Genomic DNA, 12,370 nt, shown 5'->3' on the forward strand with positions numbered 1-12,370 from the left:
ATTTCTACTTGCATTTTTACGTACTTTCGAACTGCTAGGTTGGCAGAAGCTGGGACAAGTCACAGGCGCTCACTCTGCTACGCGGCACTCGGGATTCGACCCGCCAAACTGCCGACCTTCTGATCGACAAGCTCAGCATCCTAACCCACTAAGCCACCGCGTCCCTTTAAGTATATAAGGGAATAAATAATTGAATAAGGAATCTTTTCAATACTAAACTCAGGAGTAGCGCTTTTTTGTTCATTAGGATGGTTCGAACAAATTAATGTATCATTTTAGGGGATTATGATACCACAACATTTGAGAATCCTAATCTGACCCATCATGTTTCCATGGTGAAAAGCCCTCAAGTAACGTATGATAGCCTTTCCCAGCAACTGCTATTGAAACATAAATTGCTTCTGATATTGAAATTAACAATACGTCCATTGCAGCTTTTGACAGCTTTAACCTTCTCAAAAGTCTGCAATCTCCTTCAAAATGATCTGGGTTGGTAGCTATTTTTTCATCAACCACATATTTCTAGGTAGGAAAGCATGGTGATGAATAACTTGGCAAGAGATCTGATGAAACATAATAAAGTAGCAGTAAAAACATACCAACCAAGGCTCAGAAATATATGATGCATCACAAGGAAAAAGAGGGAATTTTAACTTACAAGATTTGATCACTGGAATAACATAAAAGTTTAATGAATCATCTTATTGTTTCTTCTAAAAATATTCATATGCATACAGCATTTTAAAAATATATTTCTAAAGGAGTTCACTTAAACGGCAAACAAGGAATTTCTCACCCATATGGGTGGTATGTGTCTTCCTCAATCTTGGGTCCTCTACCAGAGCCTGGGAGTTTGAGGGTCCTGCACATTATCTTAGCTATTCTTAGCACTGAACTCTTTAAGACCAAGGGTTTTCAACCAGTGGTATGGGTACCACCTGTGTTACATTGGCACCTGGCAGGTGGTACGCGACCATCCTAGAAAAGTGGTAGCGGGGGAGGGGAATGAGCTGAACCGATGGCAGGACCGCACAATCCTGAGCGAGAGATGGCTGGAGCTGCAGGGCTGTCAGGGCTCAGCGGAAGCACCAGGATCAGCGCCAGACTCCAGCTGGAGCTCGGCGCTGATTCTGGCGCTTCTGAGCCCAGAAGAAGCGCCGATCAGCTGGAATGTTGCAGCATCTTCAGGGTCTTGTGATTTACATTCAGATGCTTGGCAACTGATTCATATTTATGACGGTTACAGTGTCCCAGGGTCATGTGAAGTGACCAAAACCTGCTGCAACCACCCAGCAGATGGGGGTGGGGAATAAAAACAAAACACCCCCCACCCCACCCCCGCTGCCAATCCTCAACAGAAATGCTCACAACAATGAAAACCTCGGACAGGAGGAAGAGTGCCCCCCCCCAGCAGGCGGGCAGATGTCTTGCTTAGCTGTGGCTTGGGGGGCACTTTTTTCAGTGCCATTGTAACTTCAAACAGTCACTAAGCGAACTGTTGTAAGTCAAGGACTACCTGTACTTCATCACTTTTTTCCTCTCTTTTTTTTGGTCATCAAGTTTTTGACACCTTGCTAGGCAACTGGTGGTACTCGGATGTTGCCATATTCTAAAAGTGGTACAAAGGGTGAAAAAGTTGAAAAGCCCTGTTTTAGACAGATAAATCTAATGATGTTTCTGGGATCTGTTGGAGCCACAGCATCTAGTGATGGTTAGGACCACTTTGGCCTTTACTATCCGCATCCTCTCTAGTTCTTTCTTCAGGCTGTGGTACTTCTCCAGCTTGTCATTTGGCATCAGTTCACCTATCATCACTGCCATCTTCTGATCTTTGTCTACTACCATGATGTCTGGTTACCTGGCCAATGCCTACTTGTTCGTCTAGATCTAGAAGTCCCACAGGATCTTAGCCCTGATATTCTCCACAATCCTATGAGGAATCTCCCATCTGAACTTGGGAGGATCTAGCCCATACACTGTGCAGATGCTCCTGTACACAATGCCAACTTGGTTGCGCTGTTCATTGTATGATGTTCCTGCCTGCATGTCTGAGTCTGCCTTTGAGGCCTCTCTGAATAATCTGCCACAGGTCTTGCCTATTGTGGTAGACCCTTGCTTCTATGGATCTGGTGCCAAGTACCTATTCTTGTGTTGCTGTGATCAGTGCCTCAGTGCTGTCTTTTAGTCTAGCGCATGGGTCGGCAGCCCACGTCTCTGGAGCCGCATGTGGCTCTTTCAGCCTTCTCCTGCGGCTCCCAGTTTGCAGAGAGAGAGAGAGACAGAGTGAGGCACTTGCCCTTCTCTCTCTCTCTCTCTCTCTCTCTCTCTCTGTGTGTGTGTGTGTGTGTGTGTGTGTGTGTGTGTGTAACTCACGCTGTTCTTGGAGAAGCTGACAAGCTATTGGGTGGGGCTCCTGCCTTTGCTGCGTCTCCACAGGAAGCAGGAAACAGGAAGCACCAGGAAGCAGGAAGAGAGCCAACCCAATAAGAATGTGTGTCAGTTTGTCCGAGAGCAACGTGAAGCCAGCTTGCCAGGTGAGCAGAAGATCGGAGAAGGGGGGGGGGGGAGAGAGAGAGAGAGAGAGAGAGAGAGAGAGAGAGAGAGAGAGAGAAGGGAAGTGCAAGTGCCTCTCTCTGTGTCTCTCTCACACACACTCTCGCACACACACACAACACCCAAACACACTGAGTAGGGGAAGAGGACTGGCAGACCAAGGGCAGAAAGAGAGAGGGAGGGAGAGAAAGGGAGCGAGAGAGAACGGAAGCGCAACTGCCTCTCTCTCTCTCTCACACACACACACACAAAACAAACTGAGTGGGGGAAGAGGACTGGCAGACCAAGGGAAGAAAGAGGGAGAGAGAGAGAGAGAAGGGAAGCGCAAGTGCCTCTGTCTCTCAATCTCTCTCTCTCTCTCTCTCTCACACACACACACACACACACACACACACACTGAATGGGGGGAGATGACTGGCAGACCAAGGGAAGAAAGAGAGAGGGAGGGAGGGGGAGAGAGAATGAATATGAATATGAATATATGTGGTTGTCCTTACTGGACTTTTAGTAATGAACATTTAATGAAATATTTTGATTTTTTTTTTAATTAAGAGGTGAGGTATGGGGATAATTACCTTGTATTTAAAGATGGTAGATAAGCTACTAAAATTGTTTTTACTGTTGGGATGAAGGAGAAAGGGGTTTTTCCCCCTTTCTCCTGTCCTTTTTGTTCCCCCGCAATTTTTTCTTTTCCATTTTTCTGTTTGTAGTTTTTATAGTTTGCACCGGCTTTTTATTTCATAAATACGAGGACTCCTCAAACAGACATTTGAGTATTTTATTTGAAAGTAACCTTTGACCTAGCGTCTTTTTTTTGGAGTTCAAAATGCTTTTGTTGCATGCAGAAATAAAAATTTGTTTTCTTTGTAGCAGTTCATTGATTTCGTAAATGAAGCACACTATTGTTTTTTTATACATAGCATAAAGGTAAAAAACAATATATGCAGTGTTATTTTCATTTCAGATGTCAAAAGGGTTTTGCGGCTCCCAGTGTTTTCTTTTCAGTGGGAAACGGGTCCAAGTGGCTCTTTGAGTGTTTTAGGTTGCCTACCCCTGGTCTAGCCCCTTCCAGCCACTGGTAGAATTTCCCAATGGTAGCCACCTCAGTTATCTGACTATGGTACATCCCATGTAGGGTCTTTGTAGACTTGCCATGTCTTCTACTGGCATTCTCTCAGCAGCTCATCTTTGAGTGCCATTGTACTGTTGTACTCCCACATGCTCTGGGTTTTGTCCAGGACAATGGCGTTGACACTCATTAGACCCCACCACCCTCTTTCCAATTGGTATACAGTCTCTGGGTTTTGGACTTGGGGTGGAAACTTCCATACATTGTGAAGAATTTCCAGGTTTTCACATTGGCAGTTTCCATGTCTTTCTTCGGCTATAAAGCAGGTTATCTGATGACTCGCAGGGCTTTGGGCTGATGGCAAAAAACTTGATTTTTCTAGCTCTTCAGGACCTGTCTTATCTTTCGGGGGTAGTTGGATGTTGCTGTCTTCCTTGCTTTTTCTCATAACGATTTCCATGCGACTGTGGGATATCTAGGCACTTGTGGCTGATCTATACATCTCTTATGTAGACCAACCAGTTTTAACTACCTTCTCTCTCTTGACTACCATCCGGCCATCTTCAGTCTGAATGACATACCAATGTCCTCACTTACCAGGTTTCCCTGAAAATAAGACCTGGTCCTATATTTTTTTTTGCCTCCAAAATAGGCATTAGGTCTTATTTTCAGGGAATGTCTTATTTTTTCCCCACTATCTCGCCTGCACTAACAACCCCATTCAACAGGAGCCCACATGGCCGCCACCAGCCCACCTCTGTAGCCGCTCATCACTGCTCGCGCGTGTTACCCCCAATGTCCGTTTTGCCAGCAGAGGCCTTCAGGAAAGGCCTCTGCAGATGGGTATGGAGCCCCAGGTGGATACCAGCATCACCCCCCAGCTTCGGTCTTCAGGAAAGGCCTCTTTAGATGAGAACAGAGCCCGGAGTTGATGTGCGTGTCACCCCCCCCCCGCCCCCAGCCTCCATTTCGGCAACCCAGGGCTCTGTTCTCAGCTGCAGAGGCCTTTCCTGAAGGCCTCTGCCAGCGAAATGGAGGCCGGGGGCGATGTGCATAAGTGGAGGCAAGTAGCCATAGAAGTGGGCCAGCAGCAGCCACACAAGCTCCTGCTGGACAGAGCTATTGGTGCCACCACAAGGCGAGGCAGGTGTCTGGGCATGGGAGGAGTTAAGGGGTGCGGGGTGCATGGGGCAGCTCCACCCCCTCCACCATCTGCCTCACCTCACCTCATTGTGCCAGATGGAATGGGCGAGCGGCCAGCTGCGCAGGCTCTTAACTGGGGCTTATTTTGGGGGTAGGGCTTATATTAGGCACACGCATAAAAATCAAGCTAGGGTTTATTTTCAGGATAGGTCTTATTTTCGGGAAAACATGGTAGATCCATGCCAGGTAGTTCAGCAAGTCAATGTCTTGTTCACTCTTAGCATACAGTTTGATATCATCCATATAGAGCAGTGACTGATGGTACTTCCACTCTTGAGCTTATATCCATATTGAGTCCTCATCATTATCTGGCTAAGGGTTCAAGCCTATGCAGAATAATAGCAGGGACAGTACATCAGCTTGGTATACTTGATAGCCACTTGTGTGAGCTTCTTGAGTTGATGTATAATATTGTCTTTCATAGTTCCATTGAATTCTTGTGAAAGGTCCTTATGTCTGTTGACTTTGCATAGCACCAAACATTCACAGCATTGAGTCGTAGGCTTCCTAGTAATCAATACAGGCTGTGCTCAAATTGATCTATGTAGACCTTGAGTCTTGAGTGACTGCTCAATCTATGAACAACTGGAGTTTTGAGCCTCTGATGTTGTTCTCAATGTGTGTGTACATATTGCGCAATGATCTAGATCAGAGTTCCCCAATCTTTTGCAGTTGGTGTCCCAGAGCGGGGGGAGAGGAAAAAGAAGGGATGATTTTGTGGGAGGGGTAAACACATGTGCATGCACACGTGCATGCACAAACACCCACTGCAAAGAGGGGGGCTGTGTCACATGAGTGGGGCTGCGAGCGCCCACAACGCTTGCGGAAATGTGAGTGCTTGTGCATGGGCCCACAAATACCCATGATGCTCACGGTGACGCTTGTGAGAATGGGGCCGAGAGTGGGGCTGCAAAAGTCTGTGGTGTTCATGCAAGTGGAATTGCAAACACCTGCAACACTTGTGGTGATACTTGCATGAGTGGGGCTACGCATGCACGCACATATGTGCACACTGGCCAGCCACTCACGCGGCCCAGTGGCCAATACGCCACAGCCCAGTAGTGGGCTGCAGACCACAGTTTGTGGACCCTGATCTAGATAAAGAACCTTGTTGTAAACTATACTACCATGTTTCCCCGAAAATAAGATCCAACCTTACTTTTTTTTTGGTCTCCAAAATAGGCAATATATCTTATTTTCAGGGGATGTATTTTTTCCTGACATCTGCCTTGCCTCGTGGTGGTGGCACCAACAACCCCGTCCACCAGGCCACACGGCCTGCCATGCCATGCCACCACTATGAGGTGAGGTGGGGGGAGAGGGCTGGAGCTGCCCCAAGTGCCCCATAGGCACCCAAACACTTTTCCCCTGAATGGTGATCTGATGGAGACTAGGAGCTCCATCTGCTTGCAAATGGGGTGCTTGGAGACGGAGCTAATTGCTCCTTTTCAAAGTGCCCCATTCGCAAACAGACAAAGCTTCCAGTCCCCGTCACATCTCCGTTCAGGGGGAAAGTATTTGGGCACCTATGGGGCGCTTGGGAACTGAGCAAATTGCTTTGTTCTCAAGACCTCATAGATGCCCAAACACTTCCCCTCCCCGCCAGTGCCTCCAAATGTGGACTTACCTGCTCTGCACCAAGGGGCTAGTGGGCTGCAGCTACTGCCAGATACTATCGGGCCCCTGTACGCTCACTCCCACTTGTGTTAGCCAGGCCCACCCACCCTCAGGCATATTTTGGGGGTAGGGCTTATATTAGGCCCATCCCCCGAAATCAGGCTGAGGCTAATTTTTGGTGTGGGTCTTATTTCCAGGAAAACACTAAATATTTCCTTTTTGTCTTTGTAAAAGGATCTTTTGCTTCTCCAACTAAAATAGTCACAAAACAGTCAATCAAGAACCTGATTGATTATCCTTGTTTCCAATGTATGACAGATTTTGAAGGGAGGAAGTAAATCCAATTGCTATGTTGGCCCATCAGTTTGGTTAAATTATTTAACTGGTTATACTATATGTAATTAAAGTAACTGGTATAGCTGAAAATGTACTGTACAGTTGCAAGAAAAAGTATGTGAACCCTTTGGGATTATGTGGAGTTTTGCATGAATTGGCCATAAAATGCGCTCTAAACGTCATGTAAGTCACAACAATAGAAAAACACAGTCTGCTTAAAATAATACTACACAAACATTAGCTGTTGTCATGTTTTAATTGCACATAAGATGGAAACATTCACAGTGCAGGGTGGAAAAAGTATGTGAACCTTTGGACTTAATAACTGGTTGACCCTCCTTTGGCAGCAATAACCTCAACCAAACGTTTCCTGTAGTTGCAGATCAGACCTGCACAATGATCTGAAGTAATTTTGGACCACTCCTCTTCACAAAACTGTTTCAGTGTAGCAATATTCTTGGGATGTCTGGTGTGAATCGCTCTCTTAAGGTCATGCCACAGCATTTCAATCGGGTTGAGGTCAGGACTCTGACTGGGCCACTCCAGAAGGCATATTCTGTTTTGTTGAAGCCATTGTTTTGTTGAATTACTTGTATGCTTTGGGTCATTGTCCTGATAAACTCTGGAATTCATTTTCCCATCAATGACAACAATCCGTCCAGGCCCTGAGGCAGCAAAGCAGCCCCAAACCATGATGCTCCCTCCGCCATGTTTTACAGTGGGGATGAGGTTTTGATGTTGGTGTGCTGTGCCTTTTTTTCTCCACACATAGTGTTGTGTGTTTTTCCCAAACAACTCAATTTTGGTTTCATCTGTCCACAGTATATTTTGCCAGTAGTGCTGTGGAACATCCAGGTGCTGTTTTGCAAACTGCAAACGTGCTGCAATATTTTTTTTGGACAGCAATGGCTTCCTCCGTGGTGTCCTCCCATGTACTCCATTCTTGTTTAATGTTTTCCTTATTGTAGATGTGTCAACAAAAATGATAGCATGTGCCAGAGATTTCTGTAGGTCTTTAGCTGACACTCTAGGATTCTTCTTTACCTCATTAAGCATTATGCGCTGTGCTCTTGCAGTCATTTTTACAGGACTACCACGCCTAGGGAGAGTAGCAACAGTGCTAAACTTTCTCCATTTGTAGACAGTCTGTCTTACCGTGGACACATGAACATTAAGGCTTTTGGAGATACTTTTGTAGCCCTTTCCAGCTTCATGCAAGTCAACAATTCTTGATCGTAGGTCTTCTGAGAGCTCTTTTCTGCGAGGCATGGTTCACATCAGACAGTGCTTCTTGAGACCAGTAAACCCAAAACAGGTGTGTGTTTTTAAAGGGCAGGACAGCTGTCAGCAACACATCCAATATCATCACACTGATTGGAGTCAAGGTTGGCTCACTCCTTGCTCCAATTAGCTCTTGGAGAAGTCATTAGACTAGGGATTCACATACTTTTTCCACCCTGCACTGTGAATGTTTACATGTTATGTTCAATTAAAACATGACAACAGCTAATGTTTGTGTAGTATTATTTTAAGCAGACTGTGTTTTTCTATTGTTGTGACTTACATGACGTTTAGAGCGCATTTTATGGCGAATTCATGCAAAACTCCACGTAATCCCAAAGGGTTCACATACTTTTTCTTGCAACTGTATCTCAGCAAGAACCAAGTTTCAAATGCCTGTACAACAAAATCATCTCACACACACATTAATATAAATATAAAGCCTATAAAGGTAGTCCTTCACTAACAGCTTATTTAGTGACCATTCAAAGTTACAGCAACACAGAAAAAAGTGACTTATGACCATTTTTCATTTATGACTGTTGCAGCATCCCCAAGGTCATGTGATCAAAATTTGGATGCTTGGCAAATCGGTTCATACTTATGATGGTTGCAGTGTCCTGGGGTCATGTGATTACTTTTTGCAACTTTTTGAACAGCAGAATCAATGGGGAATGCAGATTCACTTAACAACCGTGTTACTAACTTAACAACTGCAGTGATTCACTTAACAACTGTGGTAAAATATTGCTACAATACCAAAGCACTGCACCAAACTGAAGAAAGCTCCACTTATGTGACCTAACAAGATGAAATTGCAAATCACTGTATTATTTCAAGCATTCAATTCTATTCATTCTTCTCAAAGAATTTCGCCAATTAAGGACACTGTAGGGAGATGCACTAACCAGGTTAGGTGGTAATAAGTTGACCAAAAACAGGACAGAAAAGGCAATGGAAAAAGGTTATAGGATAAATGGAAAGATTTTGAGATAAATTTGTCCCACAAGATACAGGCTTCCAATTCATGATCATTTCCTTCTATGCTATTTTCTCAATTGTCCAATTGCATTTTCACACAAAGCTATTGATTCTATGAGAAATATAGTGTAAATGGTACAAATTTGCATTTTTCCCTTAAAAAACAAGAACTGGCTTTAGAGGACAAATTTAATTGGGGGAAGAAAGGGCAGGGAAGTGGGAAGAGAGGAAGATGAGAGTTCACTTCCACACATGACCATTATAGATGTATGACTGAAGGTGCCATTTAGTCGACTAAGGAAAACAAAACCAAAAAACTCTTAACACCATTTGACCCAGCTACCACTGATAAACTAGGAGTAAGGGAGTTATACGTTTTTTTTAAAGAAATCCATCCCTTTCAAATATTAATCATTTAATATTACCAAGTAGATAGGGATTGGTCCAACGGTTTTCAATAGTTCTCAATGAACTATAAAGAACAAACCAAAAGTTCACCAAAAGAGGCAATCACAGACACAGATCCAGCAGTAGCAACAGCGGTGTAAAGCTGATATTTAGGCAAACTTCTGGCCAAAACCAGCATAATTTTCTTCTGGATAACAGAATTACTCTTACTCATTATTATAGAACAGGAAGGCAAATAAACGTATGAATACAAGTAGTTAAATCAATGAACTGAATGGTTTGACCTCCAGGAAAACGGGATCTAAGGCAGAGGGCTGCAATTCATTCCATCACCTCAGAAACCTTGGCAGTAGTTTATTTATTAGATTTTTATCCCACCTTTATTATTTTTTATAAATAACTCAAGGCAGTGAACTATCTAATACTCTTTCCTCTTCCTATTTTCCCCTCAGCAACAACCCTGTAATGTGGGTTGGGCTGAAAGAGAGTGACTGGCTCAAAGTCACCCAGCCGGCTTTCATGCCTAAGGTGGAACTAGAACTCAGAATCTCCTGGTTTCTAGGCCAACAGTTTAATCATTATTTCTCCATACACACTAATTTGGTTCATGATATTGAAAGCATACAAGAAATAAACAATTCTGTTTCTAGGAAGAACTTACCTTTAAAGCCCTACATGGCCTAGGCCCGGGATATTTGCAGGACCGTCTGCTGCCGGGAACGACTTCCCATCGCCCAGTGCGCTCACACAGAGAGGGCCTCCTCAGGGTGCCGTCGGCCAGACAAAGTCGGCTGGCGACCCCCAAGGGGAGGGCCTTCTCTGTGGGAGCGCCAGCCCTATGAAACCAACTTCCCCTTGAGCTCCGGATGGCCCCGGATCTCCGGTCCTTTCGCCGCGGCCTTAAAACATTCCTTTTTCATCAGGCTGACCTGGACTGACCACAGGGTTTTTTAAAATGTTTTTTTTAATTTTTAATTGTTCAGTTTAACTTATTTATTGGGTCTATTTAATTTCTTTTAACTTTTGTATTGTTGTTTTTATTGCTGTTAGCCGCCCTGAGTCCTTCGGGAGATAGGGCGGCATATAAGTCCCAAAAATAAATAAATAATAAATAAATAAATAGATTAAGACATGGGGCCTTTCCAGTGTCAATTTGCACTATCTGGTAGGGCTGTTTTGAATTCCCCTCCTCATATAGGGAAGGGTTGCAGGTGGCTATTCTTCAGCAAGAAAAATGAAATTTGCATATGCTGTTTTTGTCTATTTTTTTTCCAGGATTAAATTCTGATATCAAAAAATTCCTGAAACTATCATCTAAATCAAAATATGTTGAAGCAGAGAAAAAAATAGTGGGGGGAAAAAAAGACAATCCTCTGTCAAGGCAAAATCTTTCTGGAGATTTTACAGAAAAGCCACCAAGCCACACACTTCTAGTCCCCAGGGCTGACAGCTAAGGACCAAAGAAAGGGAAAATGTGAGGGTAAAACAAAGACAAAACTAAGCGGGATTCAAAAGAGGGAGAGGAAGAAAGAGAGGAAGAAAAAACTACAGTACAACCAGCTTTTTTCAAAGTCTGGTAGACTTTCACTTAAGCCTTTCCTCCATGTAGGGATGATTTATAGGGGTATCCAAGGTGAATCCTTCGATTTCAACAGAACAATCCTCATTCGGAAACAAACTCCCTTGTGGGTCAATGGGGCTTCTTCACACGACTGCATCAATAGTTTGTACTATGCATTTCTCTTCCTCATCTGCAAACAAGCACAAACTCCTTTCTTTCTACCCATCAGAAGTATCAAGCAGAAGGAGGAAGCGGGCTAATCACCAGCAGTTTCCCACCCTTATTCAGTGTAGCGGAGACCGGCCGGGTCATCCGCTTTCTTTCCTCCGCCAGCCCGCCTTCCACCCCATCCCCGTCCCGCAACTACTGAGGGGCACCTGGAAACACATGGAAGCGCTGCTCGGCTTAAGAACAGCCTCCGCGAACCGGGGTCCTCCAGGCGATCCCGGCCTGCGCCTGTCACCAGTCCCGGTTTGCCGGCCTGCTTCTCCCTTCGGCGAGCTCGTACGTACCTGCCCTCACTCGAGCCGCCACCGCCGCTGCCCTCTCGGCCTCCTCCCGGCCCCACGCACCGCGGCCCGGCGGCTGCTAGCACTATGGCGGGCACACACTTTGCTCGTCACCGCGGCAGAGAGCCTCGTCGCCCTCCCCCACCCCCACGCGCTGTTCGACCCAGAGCCGGAGACACATTAGGCGGCACGCGCACAGGCCCCAGGGAAATGTAGTCCGAGAAGTGCGCCTGCGTACCCTATCCACAGTTCATTTTCTCTCCTTTCGTCTCCGCAAAGGGCTTCGGGAATCGTAGTCTCTGCTTTCTGAAGCGTTTCTGTTTTCCTCCGCGGGAGGAGTTACTGGCTTCCTCTACGCCGCCAGAAAAGCGCGAAATGGCTGTTTTAGTGAGCCTACGGTCCCCGCAGGTTCGTAGTCATAAAGGAGAAACTGTTAAGTTTTGGATGGCATCAGAAATATTTTTTTTAAAACTCCAAGGACTTGTATAGGCCGAAGAGTGTTACTATAAGGGCAGTTCCAAATTTACATCGAATAAATCCAAGTTTGAAAAGAGCCTCACACTGCAAAAAATGAAGCACAACTTCTCAGTTAGCATGCCGACAGTGCAATTGACACGAATTTGCTGCAGAGATGAACTAATGCGTCTATATTTGCAATCCTTAATACAGAAAAGCAAAGTTCATTGATCTCGATTGGACTGACTTCTTGGTAAATAACATGCAGACTTCTATCTTACATCAAAAAAGTAAAGTCAGAATAATAATAATAATAATAATAATAATAATAATAATAATAATAATAATAATAATAATAATAATAATAATAATAATAATAATAGTTGGAAGGGATCT

The 12,370-nt window shown here is 44.8% G+C and overlaps 1 protein-coding gene across 3 annotated transcripts in view; it reads right to left on the reverse strand.

The window, feature by feature from the left end:
• Positions 1 to 11,659, reverse strand: part of DCAF1 (DDB1 and CUL4 associated factor 1) — a 68,178-nt gene extending 56,519 nt beyond the window's left edge. For 2 of the 3 annotated variants that reach the window (XR_014025654.1, XM_081321499.1), the window contains exon 1: positions 11,522 to 11,659. The gene's annotated coding sequence lies outside the window, so the exon portion shown is untranslated. Of the gene's footprint in view, positions 1 to 11,386; positions 11,410 to 11,521 lie in introns of those variants that run through there. The other variant, XM_081321500.1, reaches the window with a different exon arrangement.
• Between the last annotated feature and the right edge of the window lie 711 nt (positions 11,660 to 12,370).

Source organism: Vipera berus (assembly GCF_964194415.1).
Source record: "Vipera berus genome assembly, chromosome: 2".
In the NCBI taxonomy this organism is placed as follows: Eukaryota; Metazoa; Chordata; class Lepidosauria; order Squamata; family Viperidae; genus Vipera; species Vipera berus.